Source organism: Gadus chalcogrammus, chromosome 2, assembly GCF_026213295.1.
Source record: "Gadus chalcogrammus isolate NIFS_2021 chromosome 2, NIFS_Gcha_1.0, whole genome shotgun sequence".
NCBI lineage: Eukaryota > Metazoa > Chordata > Actinopteri > Gadiformes > Gadidae > Gadus > Gadus chalcogrammus.
The window spans coordinates 18,579,999-18,588,795 of NC_079413.1; the positions used below are offsets into that span (position 1 = coordinate 18,579,999).

The 8,797-nt window shown below is 44.7% G+C and overlaps 1 non-coding gene across 1 annotated transcript; it reads left to right on the forward strand.

The window, feature by feature from the left end:
* The first annotated feature begins 1,841 nt into the window (after window positions 1–1,841).
* LOC130376541 (5S ribosomal RNA) lies at window positions 1,842–1,960 on the forward strand. Its single transcript, XR_008894063.1, has one exon. It is a non-coding gene; the product is annotated as a 5S ribosomal RNA (ribosomal RNA).
* Window positions 1,961–8,797: the final 6,837 nt, after the last annotated feature.

Here is an 8,797-nt window from a genome sequence, read left to right on the forward strand (position 1 = left end):
TTGTTGGATTTGGGGAATGGGTCAACCCAGTGGTTGTTGGTGCTTGGCACATGGCTCTATGAACATCCTTACTGACAGAGATATATTGTCGTTTCTCTTTCTTTCTTCTTCCACCCCAGGGGGTCCCGGGGGGGTACAGACTCCTTCCTGCTCCCCTCACCCTGATCCTCCACACTCGTTTGGCCAACAGAACACCTCGGCCCGGGATTGGAAACAAATGTCTGGAGGAGCTCAACGAAGCCCGGGCACAGAGGAAGGTCCAACGGAAAGGTCTGGAAGGAACTTATCTTAATAAGCGATTAGCAGTGGAAACAGCCGGAGGGAAAGGACTCACACCAACAACCTTCTCTGGACCATGTCAGGGGCTGCGTGGGAGGAGGCATTTTGGGGATTAAAAACCTGGAAACGCTGAGATTATCCTCCTCACACCAAACATGGACGTTTATCAGCCAGGGACAGTATGATAAACGACTGAGAGATTCTCCAGATGTTAGCTGCCAAACTCTCACTCCCCCAGCCCAAAGGTTTCTCACCCTCTCTATACCAAGCTCGCTCTCGCTCTCTCTCTCTCTCTCTCTCTCTCCCTCTCTCTCTCTCTCTCTCTGGAAGGAATTTATAAATATTTGTACAAATATTTACAAATGAGAGATTATGATAGAGAGATCAAACCGGAATTATCTGAGGAAGGCAATGAAGTTATTGATGTTTACATTAAAGCATATAAAGAGGGCAGTAAAAAAGTAATGTCCAAACGATATCACTGTCTCCAAAAACAGAAGGGAAACAATACTGAATATATTAAGCTAAAATGGGAAAAATAATTGAAAATTGAAATACCCCAAGAGGATTGGCATTTAATTTGGAGAACACAACATTCAACAACATGCTCCAAGAGGTGGAGAGAATTTGGCTGGAAAAATCAGATCCGCTTCTTCATCACTCCCCAAATTAAAAGTAAATCATCAAAGTCACAACAACAGTTGGAGACAGTGTGGACAAATGGATGCCAATCACTTGCACATTTTCTGGACATGTCCCAAAATTCAAATATTTAGGAGTAATATATGTTTAATTTTGAAAAAGGTTCTGAGATATGATCTACCTATTGATGTTAAGGTCCTGTATTTAGGTATAATAAGAGATGATGTTATTGATAAAAAGGACTGGTATTTGTGTAAAATATAGTTTATTGCCTGCAAAAAAGCGATTACAAGGAATTGGTACAAACCTGAGCCTCCAAGCCTTCAACAGTGGAGGGATATAATCAAGGAGATCTTTACAATGGAAAGGATGACATTTTCTCTAAGATCTAAAGGAGAAATTTTCCTCAGAAAATGGGAAAAATTGACTGCCTTTCGTTCGGAAGATTTGGACGCTTCTTCACTGTGAGAGGCTGTGGACATTTAAAGGTCATTTGACGTGTACATGTGGAATTATCTATGCTCAATTGTAGTGCCCCACACTGTTCTTTGTGTTGTTTGTACTTTGTGTAAACATGTAAAAATGCTATAAATAAAGAGTTAAAAAAATAAAATTAAAAGTTAGTAAATTCTAAAAACATCGGGCTATTTCGATAAATAATCGGGTAAGGGTGTTTTCCTAGGCTAATACACCAACAGCAAATTTCTGCATAATAAAGGGCTACATTTTGCATCCAAGTCTGTCATTTGAAATCCTTCCATTGTATTGTGTGCTACAACCTCCGTAATGAATATTCACGCTAAATCCCGCCCAGGGTAGCTCAGAATTTGAGTAGCCGTATATCTCAAATTCCCCCCCCCCCCCCCCCCCCCCCGACACTGTCACCTCTTTTACTCTGGAGTTTGCAGGTCTGATACTACTTATACAGCCTTACCACCATGGATACGCCCGATCTCGTCTGATCTCGGAAGCTAAGCATGGTCGGGCCTGGTTAGTACTTGGATAGGAGACCGCCTGGGAATACCAGGTGCTGTAAGTGGTGTCTGGTGGTGGCCAATAGGTGGCACTCTTCCCTCTGGCCTTAACATCAATCCCGATGCCCCAGTGCAGTGATGGGGACACTGTGCTGCGGTAGTCGCCGTCCTTCGGAGGAGACGTAAAACCGAGGTCCTGACTCACTGAGGTCATAAAAGATCCCAGGGCACTTATCGCAAAGAGTAGGGGTTTCCCCGGTGTTCTGGCCCAATCAGGCTCATTCAATCTGGCCCCCTAATCATCCTGTATAATTGGCTGACTCATTAATTCCCTCATTCTCCACCTCAAGCTGGTGTGTGGTGAGCGTTCTGGCGCAGATTGGCTGCTGTGCATCACCCAAGTGGGTGCTACATACTGGTGGTGGTTTGTGAGGTCTCCCCTTCATTGTAAAGCGTCTTTGAGTGTCTAGAATAGCGCTATATAAATTCAATCCATTATTATTATTATTCATTCAGAAGATCTGCGATTTTATTGCCAGGCAGCCTCCCTGTTTTTATTAATGGTTACGGTGTTCCCTTTTTGATTTATTATATGCTTGTACTCCTCATAGACCTCCATAATCAGCTTCTGTGCACCTCTGGAAAAGATCCCGCTCGGTCCTTCTCAGACATTTGATCCATGATTCGACATTCACGGTTCTGGGCTGGTTACATATCTCGTGAGCGTGCGTAATCCACAATAAGCGCCGCTTTCGTTAGCGACTTTGACGGAATACCCTATAAAAATGCAAGTGATAGTTCTTCATGGTTTGTTTTTTGCCTAACGGCTATTGTGTAGAATCTTCTTGAGGGTTCTTTCGATTTCATGGTGACACTTGTAACCGCACAATTTCGGATGTGGGTGGTGGCTGTACCGGGAAAGCAGGCCGAGCCGTCTTGGGTCATCAAGCCTCGTAACGATAACTCATAATAATGCTGTTTGCCAACGCTTGTAACTAAGAAAAAATATAAAGCAATCTTTTTAAAAACATGATTACACGCGGGGAACTACACCAAAGGTATAACTTGGGTAAAGCTATAATGGAGGTTCAGGACTCTTAAAATGTTAGTTCTGTTACCGACGAATATGTGCTAACTAGCAGCCCTTGTGCAGGGTACTACATTATATGGCCAGCTGAATATATCACATGATATAGGCTACACTCTTGGGAAAATCGGAGGCATTGGAATAGCGGTCTGGTGTTCTAAATAAACAAGAACCTGGATTCTGGTATTTAGCCTGTATCTGGGGGACGAGACAGACGAACAGCAAAACAACCATGGAAACAGACGTGTTTGGTAGCAACTACACTAACACCCCAGCAAGCAAGCAAGCTAGAAACATACAGGGCTCGAAACAAAACGGTTGAGCAAACACATTTTTACAGAGACTATCAACATCAAGAAAGCCATAATACAAAGAGGACAAAGTTCACCCAATGGAATTTACAATTTCAAGAGCAACACGGCCAAGTCGGCATCCGATATGCAGTCTTTTTCTTTCAGCTCATGCTATTCCTGAGAAGTTCGCCCAACGTTTACTCGTGTCTGGCCTCTCTGTCGGTCAGTCTCCCTTTTCTCTTCTTCTGTTCCTCTGACATTGGGTTTCTCAGTCTCTTTTTAGTCTGCTGATCCATGACGAATGTAACAATCCCTTCGCTACTTGTGTTTATATCGGGCCGGTTCCGTGTTTGTGGGTCTGTAGTGCCGTAAAGCAATTCGTTACATCGCGAGACCCAAGATTCCTGCGAGAGTGGGCGGCGGGTCGCCGGCAGAAACTTGCATATTCCCTTTCTCCGCCCAGAAGCGCTAGGGGGAGTCGAAAGAGTGACCAATCAACCCATAAAGTTTTATAGAACCATCACAATGACTCTTAACCTGTTATATTAAGTTACATTTTGCCAAAAAAGTTGCATAGTTCCCCTTTAAAAGTGTACATTTTGTGAAGCCCAAATACACAAGGCCGCCTTAATGCACGGGCTTGCCTGGGCTGAAGCCCCAGGGCCTACGTCGATCAGGGGGCCTATCATGAGCTGCAGTAAAAAATACATGTCAAATATACATGACAAACAAAACCTTTGTCTTTTTTTTTTATTTCTTTTTTTATACTGGCCCACGATAGGCCCCCCGATCGGCGAAGGCCCAAGACAATGTGATTTTTTGTTTGGGGCTTACAAAGATCAGAGGCCTATCATGATACAAGAAAAAAGAGGGCCCTAACCCTAACCCTAGTGGTAGCTGGGCCCAGTGGCCCCTTGACACCACAGCCACAGTCGTCTCACCACCCCCCCCCCCCCTCTCAGGGGGCGTACGAAACCTCTCAGCCCGAGGGCCCAATGGCAAGTTGAGGCAGGCCTGAATACAGCTAAGTATTTGTTGTTCCACTTTAAGGATCTTGTCCTGATGTTATTATGATCGGTATCTTGATTCTGGGATTTAATTGCAACATATTTGCAACATTTTATCGCTCCAAAAAGTGGTAATTACAGAACTCTGTCAAAGCGACTCCTGTGCTAAAAATAACCATCTCAGTTGAATTCCAAAACAACAGCGCATACAAGACTTGTTTATGGAAGTGTCGTTGGTGCAATTCCTGACCGTTTACACTGGCACGGAGGCGTTAGTCAGACGTCAACAGATAAAACATTCACTGGATAAGCCTGGTGCTATTCCAGGCTTATGGAGTAGGACTGTAAACATTTTAACACTGGTAAACATAACAAATAATAACACACTTGTGTGTGTGTTTGTTTGCGTGCTTTTATGGGCTTTGTGTGTTTTATATGATATTGTTTTTATCGATGTTGTACTACAAGAGAAAAGATTGTTTTGAGTCATAAAAAGGTTGAAAGGAGACACATGCACATTGTGCAGGGTGTGTGTGTGCATCACACACACACACACACACACACACACACACACACACACACACACACACACACACACACACACACACACACACACACACACACACACACACACACACACACACAGGTTAGAGTGTGGTGTCACGGTTGTTGTCATGAAATTTATTAGAGCCAAACTCTTAGTTTCAGGGCGGCTGACCCCATAACTCCTCCATTTAAAACCCCACATGGCCCCCTGGGACCCCACTAAACCACGACGGCAGAAGATGGAAAATGTCTCCTTAATGGGAAAAGTTGACAAGGAACGTCAGCAAGAAACTGCATGTCATCGCAAAATACAAGTCATCGCAAGCCACACAAAAACCAACCAGTGTTTTGAGAAAGAGAACTCAATAAAATGCTGTCTTCCATCCGTCAGTTAAATATTTAGATAATACCTTACCTTTAGGTTCTCTTAAAAGTTCTGTAATTATTATCATTATTATTATAATTTATTTTTTTATCCTTTATTTAACCAGGAAAGTCCTGGCCAAGAAGCAGCAAAAAAGGCAGCACAAGTTACACAGTTACAACATACAAATAGCTATCAAAATATATTGTAATATTTTCTCCTTGGTAATAGACTTACCATGAAAGCTATGATTAGCCAAGCTCAAATGCAGCTAAGCTACAATACAACTTTTCTGTGGAGTTCAGTATTTTAAATTATAAAGCTCGCTAGTTAAACACAGACGGCCAAAGCAGCCATATTTAATATTAATTAAATTGATTCTACATAACGGAACGAAAGGAAACAGTGGTCAAAGTGTAGCTAACGAGCTAATGTGCTAACGACGATGACAAGTTCTTACAGCCATGGAAAAGCTTGGAGGGGAGGGGTACCTGGCGAGGACAGCACGCTCCAACTCTTCTCTTTAATTCTTCCTGGAGGTCACCTGGTCCGACCCCTAGACCTCCTCACCCTCTCATCTGGTCAGGTCAGGGTGAACTGCCTTGGTACCTGATGGAGGGAGGTGGAGTGAGATGTGAGGCGATGGGCTCAACACGTGCAAATATTTGGAATCAATTAACCAGGATCATAATGGTAAGTATGGCGACACATTAGTGCCATAATTCACTAATGTGATAAAAGATGCATTCGGGCGTATTATATTATTCCACACGCGTAGATATTAACTGTGAGCGCGCAAATGATCTCTGCGCGCGCAAAACAGCCTCTCGCGCGCGCAAATTACCTCAGCGCGCGCAAAACCTCTCGCGAAAGATGTTTTTACGCTCTCGCTCGAATTTAATTTTGGCACTATGGGGGAGGGAACCAAGGCAGGGCGGGCTTTCCTATGATTGGCCGTTTCTGAAGCGCGATATTTGATTGACAGCCCTCCTCACATTCAATTCTGAATTGTACAGTAAATGGCTGAAACAGTATTTGTAACTCCAGATTCTATGAGCATAGGCGCAGCCTTTTAAGTGTCGGCCTCATTGTCCTTTAAATAGCTGAAGAAAAGCTGATTATTGGGAGCAGAACGTCCGCCGGCGCCCGACTATATCTGCGAAATGCGGACGTCGTTGAGGCACGCCGCACGCGGACGTAATTGAGGCCCACGCTGTTGGTGGTCGGGGATTACAAATGTTTCAGTGCTACGTCTCACGCCTAGGGATAACCCAATAGCGATAGCCTTAAAAGGCTGCGCCTATACTCATAGAATCTAGAGTTACAATAAGTAACTATCGTTTCAGCCATTTACTGTACAATTCAGAATTGAATGAGAGGAGGGCTGAGGAGGGCTGTCAATCAAATATCGCGCTTCAGAAACGGCCAATCATAGGAAAGCCCGCCCTGCCTTGGTTCCCTCCCACATAGTGCCAAAATTAAATTCGAGCGAGAGCGTAAAAACATCTTTCGCGAGAGGTTTTGCGCGCGCTGAGGTAATTTGCGCGAGCGAGAGGCTGTTTTGCGCGCGCTGAGGTAATTTGCGCGCGCAAGAGATCATTTGCGCGCTCGCAGTTAATATCTACGCGTGTGGAATAATATAATACGCCCGAATGCATCTTTTATCACATTAGTGAATTATGGCACTAATGTGTCGCCATAGCAGTTGACCTTGATTAGTTGCGGTCGGTAAGCTTTCGGTTGACCGATGCCACAAGTGGTAATTTTTTCTACCTCAATAGATAACCACATTTTATTTGAACTACTGTGGATATTGAGGCTCGAGCATTTTCCCAATCGTTTACTGTTAAGAAACGACATATTTCTTTCATGATTAGAAGGGGGTGCGTTTCGCCTTACCTTTGATACGTTCGTCGAAACTTGACAAATAGCGCCCCCTGCTGGCGGAATCACAGCTACAGAAGACAGCATACTGAATAAGGCCGCGAACCCAGACGTTAATGAAATGTAACGTTAGGTCTAAACCAAATCTAAAGAAAACAACTATTAAAAAATAAAGACAAGCATCTTTGAAATTGAAATCACATTTATTTTAGTTTTTTCTAGGAGCTGATTGACTCACATGATGAACCTTGACCTTTTGAGTACAAAACAGTTTGGCATCCTTCCCCTACTTTGTCATCTCATAACAATCTTGTTTTTTTTTTACCTCAGACACACACACACACACACACACACACACACACACACACACACACACACACACACACACACACACACACACACACACACACACACACACACACACACACACACACACACACACACACAACCCTTATAGCCAGTTGTACTAGCTGGGGTATAGCGACACATTCAGATAAACCATGACTGGCTGCATTAGTTACTGTTAGCCCAGTAACTGACCAGTGATGCCCGGAGGGGACAGACTCTGGCTGCTGTAACACGGACATTGGAGGAGTGTTTCTAGTCGTCGTGGGCTTATCATGTTTTAGTTTAACGTCCTGTGAGCAGGACGAGAGGACCAATCATACTTCACCGTCGTCTCATTCACACCAGCACCAGTTACCTCTCAGCTGTTTCGGAACCTATCTTACGGAATAAAAAATAAGAAACACTCTAAGAGTCACCCTTTCCAGGACTGCAAATACGGAAATGCACAGAGCAATAAAAATACGTAGCATCAAATGTTGAAATCAATTCACAACAGAGGATTTTAAGATCACTTCTTTTTTTTCCCTTGTAACTAGCTTGCTAATAAAACCGCTGATAGCTCTACTAGCGTCGACAGTTTAGTTAAGTACATGTAGTTATATAGTATAGATATATATATATTCTCCATAAAACATCAGAGGAAGGGGTGTGTGTGGGTTAAACAGTCATGTTGGAACATGGTCGTCCTACGGAGAAAATAACACGTGGTTGAGATGTGGTTGGTCAACACGGACCCAGAGACGCGGGTTGGGGTCGATAACGATGACACTGCAGGGATAAAACACCCGAGGTCTGTGGAACGGCGACTGTTCGAGGTCATACGTGTGTTTGCGTGTTTGGAAGGAGGGGCCCTCGGTGCCGCGGCCCCCTGCGCTGAAAGAGTTTTGGTTGGCGGTCAACTGCGTGGCGTCCGTCTGAAGACAGTTACTGGACAGTTACTGGAGTTACTGGATTTCAACGAGTCTGAAAGCGTCCCCTCTGTAATTCAAGTAGTGGAGGCTGCGGGTGTGTGGGACCCCGGCGGTCCCCCAGGCCCCCCCCCCCCCCCGCCCCGCGCCGTCCAGCCAGGGGCCCAGGGGTCCTGGGAGTACTCTCTCAAGGCCTCCGATGGAAACAGCAGGTTTTACAGAGGCAAGACGCGGAAGTAAAGTCACTCTTTGGCACATCCGGTCCCAAAGGTAAGACAGGACAGACGTAGAGAGCCGACAGACCGAGGAGGAGCACTCAGTACGGCACTCTGTTCAGGGTCCGAGGGAGACGCAGGACACACACTGCCGACGTCCAGGTACAAACACTCTCACACACAACCGTTCTCAAGCGTCAGACTTTTCCGTTTTAGCTTAAAAATGACTAAACTTAACACATTCAGATGT